This window comes from Lineus longissimus, chromosome 1, assembly GCF_910592395.1.
Source record: "Lineus longissimus chromosome 1, tnLinLong1.2, whole genome shotgun sequence".
In the NCBI taxonomy this organism is placed as follows: Eukaryota; Metazoa; Nemertea; class Pilidiophora; order Heteronemertea; family Lineidae; genus Lineus; species Lineus longissimus.
In genome coordinates, this window is record NC_088308.1 from 376,755 (window position 1) to 396,657 (window position 19,903).

The 19,903-nt window shown below is 41.8% G+C and overlaps 1 protein-coding gene and 1 long non-coding RNA gene across 3 annotated transcripts in view; one reads left to right on the plus strand and one right to left on the minus strand.

Moving 5' to 3' along the window:
- The window catches only part of LOC135483258 (neuromedin-K receptor-like), a 130,576-nt gene that overhangs the window by 5,319 nt on the left and 105,354 nt on the right, over positions 1–19,903 (minus strand). The gene's annotated exons all lie outside the window — the stretch shown is intronic.
- Positions 2,034–5,833, plus strand: LOC135483274 (uncharacterized). The gene is made up of 3 exons (XR_010446307.1): positions 2,034–2,134; positions 4,811–4,894; positions 5,156–5,833. It is a non-coding gene; the product is annotated as an uncharacterized LOC135483274 (long non-coding RNA).

Consider the following 19,903-nt stretch of genomic DNA (forward strand, 5'->3'; position numbering starts at 1 on the left):
TCAGGCATATCAGGAAAACGCTTTCTCCAGCAAGAACGAACTCCCCCCTGAGTGACACTTTTATCAGTTTCCATTTCTTTCCAACATTGTATCAACCCGGCGTGGTCTTTGATAAGTAGGTTGTCGACAAACTGGACACTGGTCTTTGATAAATGCCATAAACCATCAACAAGACAAATTAATCAAATGGTGGCTGAGTTGGCAGCTTGAAAGTGTTTATTTTCTTCTTGACACGATGTCGTTCACGAGCTCTTCGACATGCTGAAGGACCTGGCAGTCAGCTGCATGTTGAATGGTTTCCAAGTTATTCGAGGCAGAAAAAGCTCCACAACCTGTCGTTATCATGGCGATGCTTTACGCCGTGTCAAATAAGCTTTCTTGGTGTTCAGTGGGAGCATTGCTTACATTACACCATCTTGAAATGACAGCAATTCTGACACAATCCCGAAACATAAACAGGGATATATATTGCTTTTCCGATCTTCATCTTTTACCAACTGGGTTAACGACTGCGTATTTTTCTAAGCTGGCAAACTAATTTCGTTATTTGACAGTATTATGATATCTTTCTTCCCATTCAGATGTCATTTCTGAGACATTGAGTTTCTGTGAGTAAATATTTGGATGTTTGATTCTACGGATATCTATTTGACTGTCTCGCATTTTGATTAACAACAACTGCATTTTTCAGAAGGTTGCATAAGTCCTTAACATCACCAAATCTACGGTTAGAATATGACACCTCAATTGCATGAGATGGTAAGGGGTCACTTTTAATAAGGTTTATTTCAATAGTAGACACATAATTTGTTACCTTAGAAGTTTTGATACCAGGCACTAACCGCAAAAAAACGACCGGCGAAGTGGAAATTGACATTGTTAGGTTGATACTCCGGGGGTTCCAGATCGATGAGTTTTCCGCGTGTGGCGTCCCTGATAGTAGAAAGTCATCACAGGTCGCAATGAGACATGTCCCCAGGTATGCCGCAGTTGATGCCACCAAGTTTTTCGCGAGGCGTATGCCTTTGGAACGATGCATGGCAAATATCTCTTAGCAAGTGATTACCATTGCGTGGAAACCGTCACAGTCAGAGACTGATAATAGCAAGCTCATTTCGATCTGTGGCCCACACTGTCGGGATGGGGGTAGGGGCAAGTCTGTATCGACCCCCTCCCCCCATGCCTTCATCATAGGGAGAACAGGTGTGGATTTTGTGTGAAACATGTCCTACACACACGGTAGTAACAGAACTCTGCACTTTAAGTCTCTGAGGTGTAACCAAATCTTTATCCGCCACTATATATTATAGCGAAGCACACTTTTCCCATTTTGAAAACTACCGCACAGTGGATTAAAAAAAAGAAATCCTTTAAAGATCGCGACAAAGGTGAAGAAAATATTGCCATCAATCTGTGGCAAACTGTTCTTACATCTGAAAGATGACACATTTCCAATTTAATCACCCATTATATAAAAATATGATATACGCAACGCCATAGACAATGGAATAATCAATTAAGAGTACGTTCGCCTTATCACCTCGCAGTAGTGCCAGGGGTCTGGAAGAAAAATCTTTGACATAAGGCGATCATTCGTCAGATAGGTCAACAGATATTCAAGGTGACCTTGGCCTTAGTAATGAGGTGCCACCTGTATTCACCACGATTTTGTGTACAATTGACGCAGACACGACGCCATTAAGTTGTCGATAAAGGACAATTCACACTTCGTCGCTCGGAGCTTTTCGCAACCCTCTAAGTAAGGCTTGCGAAACCTGCCTAATGTCTTTCCACAGCTGATATAGTTCAGTACCGCTCACACAGATCTGTACACTAAAGCCCAGTCCCCTTATTTTGACAAATCAATTGCTACAATGACAGAACAAAAGACTTGCATTAATTGATTAAACCACAGAACTCAGTTCACGTTTGCCCAAAGCCGGGACACAAAAGTGTTCCACGATGGTGTTACGTCAAATGTATTGTATTCGGTCATAATCGGTCGCGGTTGATTTGAACGCCAGTCAGTTGGTGTGTGTACTGCGGAGAACATCGCTGGAACACATTCTCCGATTTCAAACATAAGAACGCTTTCAATACTTCCGAAATCAAGTCAAGAATGCTACAGTAGAAGGTAGGGTCCCACAACTATGCTTTATCTTTGTCTGGATTGGTTTTGGCAAGGTTTTTGCTGTTGTTTTAGTCATGAAGACAGGTTTGGAATGAACTGCGCAGTTAGAAAATTTCAGACGCCAGCCAGACTGCACGTAGATTTACGGACTATGTTCATCACTGTACTTCACATGGTACATTGGTGATTACAATCACCAAACCTTCTGCACCGTCTCCGTCTCAAAAATGTCCACGATTCAATAAAAGGTACATGTATTTTTAAACTTCTGTATTGACCCCCCCCCCCCCAAGTGAGATTACATTTGCCTTCGTTTCAAAATGGTCATTCGGCCATTTTGTTTTCACATCCCCCCATGCGTTCACGTGCTAAATCCGAGGGTAGCTTTCACAGAAGTCAAAGCAGTAAGACTCTCCCTCCAAGTGGAACTTGGTAAGAGAGGACTGTGAGAATGTATGGCTGGAGGGCTTTGCCATGTCCAAGCCCTCTGTGACATACGGGTATTATTTTAAGAGATGTTTTAGATTCAAACAATGATTTGCATGGCTCCACTATCCCGACTGTGGTGTAGCACCCGACTATAACTGGCATGAATAGGGAATACGCTGGTTATGGATGTCAGATAGTGGTTCCCTGACTTTTGCAAACAATTTCACTGGACGTAACCCACGCGGCGACACCAAGGACCGCTGGCTGATCTATTGATATGTTCGCAGTAGGGTGTCAAAGTCGGAGAGACGAAGAGCCACTCGCCTCTTGTAGGGGGTTCATTTGAAAGTGTTTGCATTTGTTAGCCTATAAACACAAGATTTCAATCCTTCAGTCTTGGGTTTGGCGGAGAGAACTAATCTTACATAAGTCCCAAAACAATATCATATGTCTTTATGACAATATTTATTATTGGGACCCAGTACAGTGCCGTTCAATCCAATATTCCTGGGGCTGTTGGAGAGACTTCTTGTCTAAACAGTACCATTCTGCCCCCTCTAAGGCATAACAATGGGAAGTTATAAACACAAGATTTTAATCCTTGTCTCGGGTGTCTTTGAGAGAACTGATCACACACAATTCCCAATCTACTCGTCAGCTGGCTGAAAGATTACCTGGGTTGAACGTGTTGCTGAGATGTTTTTAAAGAGATACTTGTGGCTGTTGGAGAGACTTTTTGTCTAAACAGTACCATTCTGCCCCCTCTAAGGCATATATTGATACTAAATTGACTACTAAATGAAAGCAGGTCAACACAATTAGGGTCGAGTATAATGCAAATGATCAACCGTGTTTTGCAAGGATGATATGACGTCATGTACATCAGTCCCTCCCCCAATGCAAATTCTTGAGAGAATTCACTTAATGGCTGTTGTCACCATCATTGTTATCACTGTTCAGACTCAATTTCTTGAGAGAATTCATTCGCTTCATGGCTGTTGTCGCCATCACTGCATTCATTGTTCAGACTCCATTTCTTGAGAGAATTCGCTTCAAGGCTGTTCTCGCCATCATTCTTATCTCTGTTCAGACTGAGCTCTCAAATCGTGAAGGGCGTTCTTATTCCTGTCACGACTGGGGTTGACTAAAATATGTTTAATCAAATTCAAATAATCGTTCACTTTTGTGGCTCCACTATCCCGACTGTGGTGTAGCACCCAACTATAACTAGCATGAATAGGGAATACGCTGGTTATGGATGTCAGATCGTGGTTTCCTGACTTTTGCAGACAATTTCACTGGACGTAACCCACGCGGCGACACCAAGGACCGCTGGCTGATCTATTGATATGTTCGCAGTAGGGTGTCAAAGTCGGAGAGACGAAGAGCCACTCGTCTCTTGTAGGGGGTTCATTTGAAAGTGTTTGCATTTGTTAGCCTATAAACACAAGATTTCAATCCTTCAGTCTTGGGTTTGGCGGAGAGAACTAATCTTACATAAGTCCCAAAACAATATCATATGTCTTTATGGCAATATTTATTATTGGGACCCAGTACAGTGCCGTTCAATCCAATATTCCTGGGGCTGTTGGAGAGACTTCTTGTCTAAACAGTACCATTATGCCCCCTCTAAGGCATAACAATGGTAAGTTATAAACACAAGATTTTAATCCTTGTCTCGGGTGTCTTTGAGAGAACTGATCACACACAATTCCCAATCTACTCGTCAGCCAGCTGACAGATTACCTGGGTTGAACGTGTTGCTGAGATGTTTTTGAAGAGATACTTGTGGCTGTTAGAGAGACTTCTTGTCTAAACAGTACCATTCTGCCCCCTCTAAGGCAAATATTGATACTAAATTGACTGCGAAATGAAACTTATAAACTGATTGCGCAGGTTGAATACAATTTGTCAAGATGGCCAAAACAATTTCATATGTTACCCTGATGATATCTATTACTGGGAGAGCCAGTGCAACATACATTAGATGAAGGTGGTTAATTGGAGGTGCTGCCACATTGCCTCCTCTGATACAAAGGTACAAAGTCCAAGCATTAGTATTGCCACCTGGTAAGACCATTATACCCGATCTTCATGTGATTGCCAGGAAAGCGGAAGTTGCAGTAAGTCCTAGTCATAATTCGCACTGTGAATGGAAGATTGGCCTTTTTGGAAATAATTGGAAGTAGAAATCTTGATCTTGGCTCTGACCCTGACTCTGACCTTAACCATCATGTCTCATCATTTCAGAGGTTATGTCCCATGAGGCGTGAAAGCGAAAATGATTAGTGTCAGTCTTCACTATGGCGAGGAGGCAGTGCTCAGTTTGAACAGGTAGGAATGCGAAAAAAAATGTGTAATTCGCCAAGGCTCCATTCTTAGACCATCACTTCATTTGAGACTCACTAGATGGCGACTGGCCTTCAGGGTACATTAATAGCAAATGATGACAGAATAAAGTTTCTTTTCTCCCAAATCTGCCAGTCCACTCCCAGTTAAAAATCAATGTGACACTGAATAAGTTTGACCAAACTCTCTTAGGATGCAGAGCTCACTCAACCGCATGTACATCGATATGTCTTATTTCATCTTCAGAGTGAAGGACCAACTGCTTCCTCATGACTGACCCCGGCATTTTAACATCGATGGAAACAAGCCACTCGTCCAAGTCAGACCTGACAAAACATCAATGGAGACGAAGAATAACTCGCGACCAAGAGCATTGACACATCAGGATGAACAGGTGCAACAGTTTTAAGTTCCCCAGGATAGTGGGGACGAATGATTTTATTATGCGCTTTAAATCTCTGAGGTATACATGCTTCCCGAAATTGGTGGCTTGCATTGGAACTAACTTTTCCCCCCTTGTCCGTCATTAAAGGCATTCAAGTGTGTTGGTCAACCACGACTATCTCCTTTGTCCCTCCACCATAAGGCCTAGTTTCCCCTTATGACATCACTATTTCGGACACTCAGCGCCCCATTTCTGGAACGGTGTATAGAAGGTCGTGGTTCTCAATAGAAACATACCTCAACCCGACATCAACCAATAAGAAAAGACATTTGTTCCTAGGGGACATTCCCAACTGCTACATGGGACACGAATCATATCAAGACTTGAGCGCCACCTGTTCCCACATGTCGTGCCTGCAGAGCTTCTTGTAAGGAAATATCTTCTTGTAAAAGCACGTGTCAGTGATTGTTATTCATCCACATATCAAGACATCAATGTGTTTGTAAGTTGAACATTTGAATTTGTCCTGAAAATATCAAATAAAGAATGGAACGTGTCACAATCTAGGTTGTTGTTCGTAACTTCATCAAAGATTCGTAATCCAGGACAAAATTTGACACCTCCTCCCTTGGCCGAGTTGTTCAACACGAACTAGCCACTGATCTCAATCAATCGGACTCAACTATAAAGGTAAGGTAACGCGAAGTAAGTCTGCAACAAGCGGTCGTGCTGAGAAACAATCTGGCCCAGGTGTATTGTGGCAGCCCTTCAGTCACAATCATACCAACGTTAATGTTGAGGGTGCTCAAGTCCCTGGTCTCAGACTGCCAATACTTTCTGCTATCCCAATGTTGTATGTGGATGCACGGGGATGTTCTTCCCCTAGATGCCCCTTGCATTCCGCGGCCGTGCGGGCATGTGGCTCGATGTATTGGTCAACCGACGATCACTGTGGTCGACGGAAACCCGGTCACAATAACCTCAATAGAACTCTGTCTTGGTATCTGTTCTAATCATGACACACTGTACGTGCAAAATGACCTGATTTTAGACAGTGTCGATATCAAATGAAGACGACGTCTTAATGTCTCCTCCATAGAGGCAGTCTGCAAGGGACACAGGATTGTGGACGTATGAGGATTGCTGCATATTAAAAACTAGTGTAGCACCATCGTGGCAGGGCTGGTTGCTTACTTTTCATTTTCATTTGAACCTTGTGTTGATCATTCAGTCTGGGGTTTCGCGGAAAAGAAGGCCCAACTGATATCTTGTTTATGTTTTCCTGACAACATCTATTACTTGGAGGCACCCTGTGACGTTTGATCCAACATACTTTCAGGCGGTTTGAGATGCTTCTTGTCTGAGCTTTAACACAGTGACAAGACAGCATTAGAATTGTAACCTGCTGTCATTCTAATAGACCATTAGCGGCCATCATGTTACTGTCAGAGAAACTGATACCGATAAATGTTAACGGCGACGGGATATACTACTACATTACTTGTCAGCCATTTTGCATTTTATTACCCTTAAAGGTCCGTAACTACAGATAGATATTGTTTTAGCTGTCGAATCAGGAAATATTGATAGCCCATGGCCACAGACGACACTCGTTAGTTACACCTATCAGGGCCACCTCTATTGAGAGCGAGAGAGTGGTTCGTGTGAAAATATTAATGTACACATCGCCCGTTCTTGGGTGTAACGTTATGCCTGTTCACGCACGCCCGTTCTTGCGTGTGGTTCTTGTGCCATTATGCCTGTTCACACACGCCCTTCCTGGAATCAGAGCATTTACGATTTAGTGAGAGTAAAAAGGTCATCCACAACCGCCCTGCACAAAGATGACGCCATGATCAGTCACGGGCAAGAAGATGGAGCAACAAGGTCGACTTTATGAAATAATAATCCTTCACATCGGTTCTTAAACATAGTGCATGTTGACGGGAATGTTGGGAGAGAAGTCGTCACTGATTCAGGGAAGCGATCTGTAGACTAGAATCATGGCATTAGCATTACAACTACACAGTGTTAACGCCGACGGAGCAACAAATTCAGCTTCTGAAATAGGATACCTCAATCAGCAGTAAGTCTAAGTTGGTCGAGTAGTCTCTGTGGCAGGGAAAGCGTACATTCCATAACTGAACATGGCGTCATACTTTCGGCAGCAGTGAAGCAGGGTTCCGCTGGTACAGTAGAACCTCTCTATTAAGGACACCCTCGGGACTGACAAATGCTGTCCTTAATAGAGAGGTGTCCTGATAAGAGAGGTAAAATTGAATGGAAATAACCAATTTGGGACCAACACTAGTGTCCTTAATAGAGAGGTTGACCTTATTAGAGAAATGTCCGATAAGAGAGGTTCTACTGTATATGCCCTTTTTTTCCTGACAAATAGACTATGCAGTGTCTTCCGCCTTCATCAATATAAGAGTGCTCTGTACCGAGACATGAAGATCAGTCATGCTTACGTACTTACACTGAATTAAGTGCAAGTTGTGACGTAAAGAGACGTTCAACCCCTCCACGTATCACATACATGGTGCAAAAGATTTGTTAAAAAATTATATTATCAGAAACATGACAATACTCTTATTCTCATTTCACGAACTTCCTAATGGGATACGTAGCAACAGTGGTTCATTATCTAAGTCGTAAGGCTTCTAGCTGGCATATGCTATCACCGAAAAAAACGGATGGTCTTCGAAGTTAAATCTTCCGCAAAGGCAAGGGGACCCAGTGCGATATTTTTCGCACAAGAGTTTCGGCATCCCCCCAAAACATGTTAGCGTAACAGCTCAGTGAAGTTGTGAAAAGCAAATAGACCTATCAGCTACCTGAAGAAAATTTTAACTTCGCGTTGCGTTGAATTCTTTTCTTTCCTATGCCGACAAGTTAGTCAGGATTTGCATATTTCTAAACGGTGTGAACGACCTATATCTTCACCACCATCAGCACAGTTTCTATCCAGATCAGATCATTCCAACACTGTAAACTGTTCAATACCAGAAAGTTATCGCCCGTATTGACTAGGAAACCTTATGTCAAGCGTCGCATTCCCGCATCACGACCATCATCCCCGCATACAAATGACCCCATCTCTCAGTTATTCCGGGAGAGAACAGCCGCGCTCTGATAGTAAAAATCAGATTTATTCTTATCGCCATCGCTTCCGATGATTTTTACAGATAGGCTGCGTCATTCAGATGTAATCAGTCAAACTGTTCGGGGTGGTTGATAATCGGGGTATCGTATTCTATCTCGCGGGACGCCTAATGCACTCCACAGAAACTGTTATTGCGCATTTTATGGGAGTGCGTATCGGGACAGGATGTGACAGAGCGGATGGCCATGGCACAACGTGGCATCTCAACGAGATTTCCGTCTCCTGATCTCATTACATTGATTGAAGTGAAAAATGATCTTCACTCATCACATGAAAGTGTCCTTGGATGGCATTCATCTTTGATGTACAGTGTCCTTATTGCAATGATCAAGAGCTTTTAGAATCGTGACAGAAATTATTGTTTCTGGCTTTTGAAGAGAAGAATTAGGCGGTGGCATTAAGAACCACTCTGCGCTCGTTAAGCCATCGTTGTCTTAAATCTTCTAATGGCTTCTAGACTCAGTATCGCAAGTCATACATGTCAAGAGGAGCAGGTGTGTCATTTTGTAGGTTATGGATGACGTCTGCAGTTGGCAAACGAGTGCAGTGTTAAACCAATATTGAAACCTTCACAATATCTACAAGCAGTCCATTACCGGGCATACACTGCTATATCTACCAACAACATAACTACCTCTCACAGCGAAAACAACCAAGGAAATTAGCATTATCCCTTATCCGCATTTTCTAGACTACGGTAATATTAGAATTATATAAGGTTGTGGGAGAAGGGTGAATAATTTCTAGCCTACATGTTTATACCATTACCCTCCTTACCATGACAATTTCCGAAAACAATCAAGCATTTTAAGTTAATACCGTTTTATCACCGGATGAGTCCCCCACTACAGAAACCATTGTGAAGTTCTTATGACGGAGTATTCAGAATTGACACGTTTCTACAGATGGAAAAGTGACCGTCGGTGCGAAAAAAGGTATTGAGTTGGAAATCTGCCATCAATACTGACTCAATCTATTTCTTCATTAATCTCTGCAGACCAGAACGACCTCATTCCCTTTCTCCATCAATCTCTACAGACCAGAACGATCTCATTCCATTTCTTCATCAATCCCTGCAGACCAAGAAATCCCTCAATTCAGCTACCGCAGGCGGACTCGGAAAAACATTAAGTGTCGTTCTCTTGCAGCTTGAAAACGATTCAAACGAACCAAGTAGAATCAATTATGACGTCCTAGATTGACAGGATAGCGTCCATTACCCAGTTGAAGATTAGCTCACTGCCTTCAGTGCAGGTTGCGTCTCATACCTCCAGCCGCCCTAATTAGGAGCCAAGGTGCGCAAAGCAGACGACTTCAAGAGAGTTGCGGAATGTTCTGTGACATGCTGTTCAACGATCCCCTAATTCAAAGTCATGCTGTTCCAGCGAAAACAATCAAGTTGATGTTTTTCCCCCTAGAACACGCCTATTCATCAAGGTTTTAAACATGTCGAGACGTTTATGTTCTGAGGGGTAAGAAACGCCAAAGGCGATGACATCAGTAAATTGGTGAATGAGGTTTCTTTGCTGGAAGATGTCTTGTCATCTTGTCTCCTACTATGACCCCGACACCTTTTTTTGCCAACATGCAGTTATTTTCGCTGCTAATAAAATGGCTGCAGGCAATCTCCACATACAATTACATCATTTGTCTTCTCGGAGATCCTTTTTCTTCTATCTTCTGTTAGTGTCATTTATTGCCCAGTAACAAGCCACGTGAACCTTTGTATGTTCCAGGTGAAAACCTAGTAATCAAGAAAAGAAATAGAAAACGTGAAAAACTTCTCCAACCAGATTGCTACCGACACTTCTTCAGAATTTCTACGAAATAAGCTTTCTCAAAAAGGGCAGGCCATGCCTACGTATTAGTCTCACGGTCGTTTTTCAGTTTGGTTGCTTCGTTCTTTCGTTGTGGTAGTATTACATCTCAGCCCACCGAATACCACTCTTTTTTGTAATATCCTGCTACAATTATCATTGCTATATCCTCATGTGAAAAAATGGCCTGAAGTTGTCCTGCAATAACTTTTCCGAAACTGCCGGTACATCCTGGCAGTTTTTATCAAAGTATTTCCCACGCAGGAATATCAAAGGACCTGTCGCAAAAATTGGTGAAAATTTGGTATTTTGAGCATGACACTTCATCTGAGTTCATATCGATAAAAATGTGTTTGGATGAGATCGTTCGATAACCCATTACCTCTCCCACGTGGGAAGCGGGTGCAACCGATAGCAAAAACTTCTAAAAACCCACAAGAAAGTACATTGTAAATGTCGCATATTGACTGCACTTCATTTGGATCAAGATTTTCGATATCCACGTGGGTTTCATAGAGGACCCTTTCCTCTCCCCAGTTCAGCCCTACTTAGTCAGCGCTTGGGAGTGATCTGTCTCCATGTGTGCCAAAAAGAAACACCACACCAGAACATCGACTTCGAAATGCTTTTAAGCTGAATAAGAGGGCAGTCACGATCTTTCACGATCTTGAGACTTATTGTGATTATTAACAAGTGAGCCATTCCTCCTTAAATATTGCCTCGGGTTGAAGGGAATGTTAGGCAATTCCTTGATGTTCCGCTAGTTTGTCGTTTTGCTAAGTAGTCTTACGTCAAGTGGTTGATTCGCTCTATAATCTGAGTTGCAATAATCTTACTTCCGCCCCGGGCCCCCACCATTTTGATACAGGAAACTTGTCCATTAAGATGTAGTGGAAGCCCGGGCTACAGACTGACAAGAGTCTTTAATGTGTCGTTCAGTATCATTTGATCTTCCTACCTGTTCCCTCTAGTAAGTCTTGTTTAAGCTGTTTTATGCCTGGTTTTTCAAATGGCATTTGCCGTCTACTGATACCGACTCAAGCTTCACATCAGCGACGAGAACATTGAGCTGCCACAATGTCGTCCTTGAAGCTTGCCACATTTCTAAATCGAGTAAAAGAGTCTCAGCTGTTTCGATTCCAATCTTTATTCAGTTTTCACAGCTTCTGCTTCGTAGTACTATGAGGGGATTACATGCATTCCCCACCGCGAAAAACTAATTCTCGCGCTTCGTTGCAACGAAAGCGTTAGGAACCAATGAATACATCGTAAACATAAAATATATCATTTGCATGAAATATCAATATTAGCAATTTTAAAAACAACTGGTTAGAACTACATTGATCTTCGGATGTCTTAGTGTCTAGACTTCCGTGACAGGAACTACGTCCGTTGATCTGAAACCATTTTGCGATAAGCACATTGACAGGCCGAAGTATCTGGAGGGACGCAAATAGCCTTATCATGTGCTGCTGGGGCTAAATATCATCACGATTCATCCTGTCATCAGTAATAGACGGTAGATCATACCGCCAATAACTAGCTTTCACATATCCAGACCAAGCTGTCAAATTTGAAATGAAATCCAATTTCAGCCAGAAAGACCAAAGAGGCAATTCAACACGGTTCGCATAACGCCAAGACCAGTAGAAGGTCAGTTGATGCTTTGAGCATGAATTGGTCACTCACTGCCTTTGTAGCTCGATAGGTTGCTTCGTCCAGGACACAATGCCTGCTCTGACCAATTAGTTGATGCAAAGGACCACCATCCCGGTCTTATACTGCCTAAAACGTAGCCTAAAACGTAGCTAGGGTATATTTCAAAAACTTGATAAGATTCAAAAACCTTGGTGGTCAGAAAGAGGACAACGTATAGGAATGACCAGATGAAGTATGAAAAGAGGTTTACTCGGTTCTAGGATTGAAACTTACAGCCGAAACCAGGCGAAACCTGTGAGTGCAAAGTTTAACTTGATAGCAAATAGTTTATATCACAGAGAACACAGTCAATGAGAGGTTTGATAGAAGAGGCACTTAGTCAAAGCAGCAGCTTTAACCAAGGCATATCCCTGAGGACCTGTACAAGATTCAAACGAATAAGCACACTACAAGCAAAATCCCCGACGAGGAATCTTTCTTCGCAGGGTTTCTGACTTTTTGTCGTTGTCAGCGCGGCGTGCAATATCGAAGGGTAGCAGGTGAATGAGTGTTCAGCGCTGATATTTCACGGTGCCAGCACCAAAAGTGCAATTCGAGCAGATTTGATAGTTCCGTGCGTCGTCAGTCTGTTGGCTGTTGTGGATGCGAAGCAGCTGGGATCTATTTGACCCCCGAAATTATCTGAATTTGATTTCAAGTCCGCCTCCTCGTTTAATCCTTCTATCATGATTTCAATTCACATTCAATTTTCCGGGGATATCATCAGCCATTGCCCGGAAGAGGATGGTTTCAATGCACACAATCCCCCAGTCACAATTTACAACGCTATCAACCGCTTATTGACTCAGATGATCACTTTTGACAGCAGTCATGAGATGGCCTTAAAATGAAAAGTGGAGAAATATGTTGTAAGGATTTAAGATTAAGTTTTCCCACTTCTCATAGGGTATGAGACTGTGGGTTTCATAGTCGTCAATCAGATGCAGAAGGTCCTCTTGGCATTCGAATCAAGCTCTGATATCAAAAGTAACCTCTCATCGCCGTGAGCAAAAACTTGCTTCGTTGCCCGTCTCTTGATCCCAGTGCAATTATCACTTGCAATAGATAAATGCACTGAGGTTCAACCATTGAAATTTGATCAAGCTGCGGCCTTGATTAGAGAACATCTCGACAGGTTCCGAACAAGATTAACATCCTTAGAGAAGACAAAAAACCACCCAATAATTCATTGGATCATACCAATGAAAACGATGACAGTGCCTTTTAAAATGATGAATTGACGCCCAACAACCAGAATGCTGATTCACAGAATGTTGAAAGATGTGATTGATTTCGATTGTAGACATGACATTGCTTTCAGTAAGAATAACGCAAACAAAAAATAACGATTTATCTGTGAAATGTTGACAGTACAGCGTTTTCAATTTCATTTCTGATTGATATCATTAATACAGCAAAAGCTAAGGGGGAGGGAAGGGTACCGACATTATAAACCACTATACCGTATTTGGAACTAGGAAGGCGAGAGTAAGTCAGGGGATCATCCCAGAACCTGACTAGTGGTTCATCCATCCATGATTCTGCTGCTATTGATCCAATGACCAAATTGTGGACATGGCCTAGTTACCTCCAGTCGTAAGAGCCAAAAAGATAATGAAAATAAAGCAAGATGTAAGTTTTCTGGCTGGGTTGCTTGGTATTGCGGTGGACTGGAAACGTATCTCCCATTCTTCTATTCAATGTGATCCAAGTTAAACAAGCTTTAAACGAAACATCACCGGATCTGCGTTACCAAGAAAGTGATATTGGCTGCAATATCAGGGATTCTCACAGCTATTCATACAAGTGTGTGCACTGACTAATGGCACTGGAGCCAGGAGAACCAATTCCTTGGACATGGGTCAGTACACCTAGATATAGCCAGTTGCCTTGCCTACACTATCTTTTCATATGATCGCACCACTATCAATTACTTTCCCCGACCAAGCGTCAAAAGCTGTCAACTCAAGGCGAGACATCGTTGAACAGTCCACTGATTTTAGCCCAGGACAGCCCGATGGTAGCCATAGTACACCAACACCAGAACAGACCAGCTCTGGCCATAAGCAGCCCGCTGGTACCTAGCGGCACTGGCTGGATGAGCTTCAATTACCGGGCACTTGTTTATATACCCCACTGAGACGCCAACAGCATATGTATTTTATTTGCCTTTGCAGAAAATACATCAAACCCGTCAATTAATGGTAAATAACCTGGAAGTAGGCAACATTGCCAATAAATGGAGAAAATAATTTTAAAAAAACCCACCAAGACCCAAGACACCAATTCGAAACTGTGGTTGCCTGCTTGGACAGACTAGCGATGCGGACGTGGTGAGGTTGCAAATGTTATTTTGTAGCACTTTGTTCAGCGGGATGTATTTATTTATGAGCTGTCGTGCAGATAAGGTATCGTTTATTCAGTCAAAAGTGGACTGGTGACGACCGGGAATAGGACTGGCTGCACTCTAGAGTACAGCCATGTAATGCCTGATAACATTGCAATGGTGGAGTTCTCGCTTTAGACGTATAGAAGACAACAGATACACTTCTTCGTCCGGTTGTTCCAAACATGTTTCCTCACTAACCCTGGCGTTTACTTAACTTGGTGTTACTCTCATGGGCCTACTGAAGGAGATACTCCCAAGGTAATATAACGCCAATGTTAGTGACAGAACTTGTTTCGACCAACCAGGCCCTCATCCTTCTGAATATAGATTTGCTATAGATGGCCTTCTGATAGTTATTGTCCTTGAACCCGTTCATACATTATCAAGACTTAACAGAAATTGACATCGCGTGTCAAATCCACAGACATTGAAGAAACTTGTATTATTCCAAGGAAAGAAGCGGAAACGATTTTTCTACCCGAAATGGTATTTCTAATAGATTTTTAAATTGAAATCGCGTAGTAAATGGTAACATTGTCTGCTCATTCATGAGTGTTTGAAAGGACACATCATTCGAGCTAGTAAGCAGTTGTGATTGGTGGCCAAGGCATACGCCCGGATCGAGGCCCACTTTCTGATCGGTTTCATTTCAATCTTGGTAGTATCAGTATACCGCACAGTATCAGTAACGCCCTTGTGGGCTTGGTAGACGCATCTGTTGGCTCACTTAAACAAATATTGCAGTCTAAAGAGTAGCTAAAGCAATCCTAGAAGAAACTGCGCTCCATTTTTAAACAAAAAGTGAGATATTTCATATACACCGTAGCCAAACATATGAATATGATATGAATATAATCTGTACTTTGCGGGAAGACAGTACATCATAGACAGGGTTACTGGAATCCAGTCATTCCTTATTTCCATGTAGTTAAGGCGGGATTATAATTTTGACTCCGTATAACCGATATACATCCATGTAATCAGGTGATGCCGGCCGAATTGAATTAAATTTCTCTCGAAAGTAGCCTTTGACGGCAAATGAAAGTTCTTGTATCATAATAAGCTTTCTTCCCACGCCTGTCATGGCTCTAAAAGGACAGCTATACGTCGAGACAGGTTAGTCTAGAGTAGAATGAAAAAATCAAATCATCGATTTGAGCTATCATTCATCGAGTGGGTGATCCTATGTGGGCGCGATATTCATACCAAAACGTAATTCGGGCTTCAATAACCCTTGCTATTAGAAACGAAGGTTATAATATAACGGTGATTGGTAAGATTTGTAAATATTGAACGATCATGCGTTTCAATAGTCGTCATTACCGCTTCATAACCCTGAATCGTTTTGAAATTCAGCTGCTTGTAGCGATACTTGTCTCGTGGCGTCACATTTCAGAAAACATGGGTGTTAAAAGGCCACTATTCCTGCTTAGGCTTGCATGACATGTACTGTTGGTGAAATAAACAGATTAAATGATGAAACCATTTGTTTTCACTTTTGTGTATTCAATGGCAATTTAGTCCTATGTCAAATCACCCCTCTCTTTCACCATGTTCCATGGTTGAACTGAGACCATTCCAACAGTCATCGAGTTTGTTTATATAAATGCTTGATTGCTGAAATATTTAAGTCATATAAGCAGTCCCACTGTTCTTTTGATAGGCCTGTGCAGTTGAGCTGAGAAAATATAAGATAGTTTTCTGTTTTAGGAAGATAAATCACATAAGATTCGTGCTCTTTTCAAGAGTAGAAGTTCATCATTATACACCTGCTTTATTATGCATCATTCACAACTACCAATTACCGAAACGGAAAAATATATTCATTGGCATGCTGATGGTGATTGTAATACGACCACAGGGAGGGGAGATAATCGAAAGACAAGGCCATATTGCCTCCCTTGGGCCTAGCGCATATTATCTATGTAACAGATGATTAACCTGCATGGCCTCAATGTGCGAGCTATGTTAGCCATTTTCATGTAGATTGGCATGCATTAAATACCTCACATCGACAAATTACTCTCTCTTATAAGAATGGCCGGCATCAATCTCTCATATAGCCTAAATAATTTTTACATCATCACTTCTACACAAATAAATACGTGTAAATATACATTCTTATCCTGAACTTTTACAATGTACAACATTCTCAAAGCACTTTCCATTTATTCCTTACTTTCCCAATTAAATTTGATCTTTGTAGTTTTGTTTGCTTCTGTATATCGTATGGCCTAATCAAGACAATTATTTCATGTCCTTTAAGCGCACTTTCTCTGATCTGTCTAGAGAGACATATTTGCCACAATAGCCAAAGATGACTGTGAGGCCCGCCACAGAGAGAAAGGACAACATGTTGTGCGTTAACATTATAGGTACCAATAATAGTGATAATTGACGGTCATCTCTCGCGAACCACATCAGCCAAATCTTGTTTGTTACTACCTCCTAGCGTTCCAGGATGTGTCAACTATAATCACGTCATCCAGATATTTATCTCCGGCAACTTGTGATTACTATAATAGTACTAGTATAAGAGAGTTCCCGCTGTAACCAGTTTTCTAAACGAATAGGGCTCAACGTGGTTAAATCGAGCGGCAACAGTGCTGACATGGCTGAAGGACGGTCACTGAGACCAGCCATTGTAAACTGGAATGTTTGAAATTGTGTAGCGTACCGACTGCTGTGACAGCGCAATGCTCTAGGGTTATCCTATCTTAAAAAGTGACGTCTTTTGATCAGACATGATTCAGGCTCAGCAATTATGCCCGTTAGCCTTCTCAAATAGCTACATGGCTTCATCAGTGATTGCGGAAATGTGTTTCTGAATAGACCTTTGCACCAAATTAGTATGAGTCGGAAAGATTTAGTCATGAAGATACAAACTTCAATATTGCCAAGCTGCACCTTGCTCACCAGACGACAGCCACGGACGTATATACAATTCTATCCGCAATGACATCATAATGACAACCAAGATCATTGCCATTGGTCATAGGTTATCTGCCAAGTAACTGGTATCATACTGGTACCAGACTGGTACCCACTCAAGCAGGTAAACTGATTGTCACAGCTGTACCAGACTGGTACCCACTCAAGCAGGTAAACTGATTGTCACAGCTGTACCAGTCTGATCTCGTATTAATGGTTACCAGCAAACAACTTATCTATTTGACCATGAAATGGAATGGGTGATGTAACAATAGTACTCCTAAGGTCAGTGGGCATCTGGCCTTCTGGTGGATATTGTGAAAGGGCTAGCGGTGGCCAGTTCTTTAGGCGCATATAAAGCAAAGGACCTGCTGATGACAGATAAAGATATGGTTCCTTTATCCCTTTTTGATTTCATTCCAATTCGCCAGATCTTAATCCTGCTGTTTATCAATGAAAAGAAGAAGCTCTATAAATACCAGTCGGCTAATAGGATTACAGCTTTGAAGATGGAGGAAGTTTCCTAAGGGGAGGAATGTTGTGTTGACTTCGTATCAACTGATTTTACCATCACAGAATTGTATCAAAAGATGAATTGATTCTCAAGACGTTCTATCTATTTAAAACTGAATTTCAATCCTTATGTCTCGATGTTGTTGCGGATATTAGCTGTAAACTAACATAATTTGTAATTGCCAACTGAGAGACTGTTTACGCTAATCGTGGTTGAGTCAAACTTCTGTCTTCAATTTGAGCGTACTGAAACACAACCTGGTTTAGCTGGTCCCTGATACACGGAGAGAACGTTATCAAACCGGCGATATCTCCACCTCCAAACTTTCATCTCCACCTTCTTGTTTCATCATATCGAGTGAACGTTACATGTCTCATTCATTCAGCAATCATATGCCAGAATCTAACAGATATCACTTGAGTACACGTCCTAAGTTACCATCAGTCCGACCTTTTTTTCTTAATACCCGTAACATCTTCTTATATTTTCATTCATTTATAATTTTCAATCATGCCGTCCTGAAATAAGATTGTCACGGTCAGTGTTAATTCGATTCGCGGGGGATCCAGTGGTTATCTGATTTACTATCTCCAATAGTAGGGCGATACTATTTCAACAAGCTAATAAACGCAAAACGCGATAACATAAGAGCAAGTGAAAAAAAGATAACTTTGACGACCGAAGATTAAAATATCGGTCATCGATAAACAATAACCTTAGCCAACATGGCCCAACCGCTGCAAAAAAGTCCAATCAGCTGAGATCTGTTTGCATAAGCGTGGGTAACGTTGCAAAAAATCCAATTTACCGGCTGGGAATGCATAATACCGCCTGAAGAGAAATCTGAGAACGAGTCCAAGGAAATAATTGTAATTGAAGTATCCCTAGAGGATAAGGAAGCCTATGAAGCAAAGCAAGTACTTGGCTTTTGATATCGAATGTGGCGGAGATGTGAACATTTACCACCTCCCGCGTTAACTGGAGAGCTGTGATGAGTAGTATCAATGGAAGAGATAATCTGATGTGCCCTACATTTTCCACACTTGTGGTCTTTGTATAATCGTAGGAGGAGTAATGATAACACTCATTCCTTGTCGCTGATGGAGGTGTTGAGGGATGTCGACATACTACATTTGTGATTCGAAGTGTTCAAAATGAAAGCCACCTAGAAGCAGGCAAGTTGTGTATCTGTGTAAAGACAACACTATGCCACTGAGCGCCATACTAACCCCCCCCCCCCCGAAAGAAGCAGCTTTCTTTGTCGGCAAAGATATTTTACGTCTGCTAAAATAGTAATAGAGATTTCGTTCATAATCTAAATTCCCCTGTTTCGTCATGTGTGACAATCAACTCATATTTTCAATTCGCGAATAAAAAAATAGCGAACACTAATGATGGGTGGGTGTTTTATTTCACGATGTACGGTGGCTATTAACTTTTTTATTTCTAAAAGCAGTCCCCTCGTCTTGTCGGTGCCGTCTCGAGGGAAGGGGAGGAGAGGGGGCAGCATGTAATATTGAACAATATTAGAACTCTAGTCAGAACACATTAACAGCTCACATTTCAAAGGTGAACTTTGGTCATAGTCATTTCAAAACCCAATAGTTCCACACAAGTAGCGATAAACGAAAATAACGCCGGCTGAGGTTTAGCATGCGATGTAATGATTTGATTGGGAAGACGCCACTTGTGTCATCTTTAGCAAAGCAAACCTGGTGATTCAGGTCCATTACTATTCATAATAGTCAGACATTCGAGGAATTTACTAATGATCTATACGCAATCCGATTTATCATCATTGACTTGTTATCATGGCTTTGATTTCGATCACGAAATCAACCAATGCCAGATTCAGTTACCAAGACGGTGACGAAATGTCATTCGTTACATAGCAAAGTGTCATAGGATTCCATTTGGATATTTGCATAGATATTGCTGGATCATTTCCTAGAGACATGGACCCGTTATATCACCATCATTTCGAAAAATGTGAAACGCTGAAATACGGAAGAAATTACCCAAATGATCCATTTCAAAAGTTTAATATCGTTCTTTGATTGAAGAATGATCTATCTTTGCGTCTAAGAAGATCAA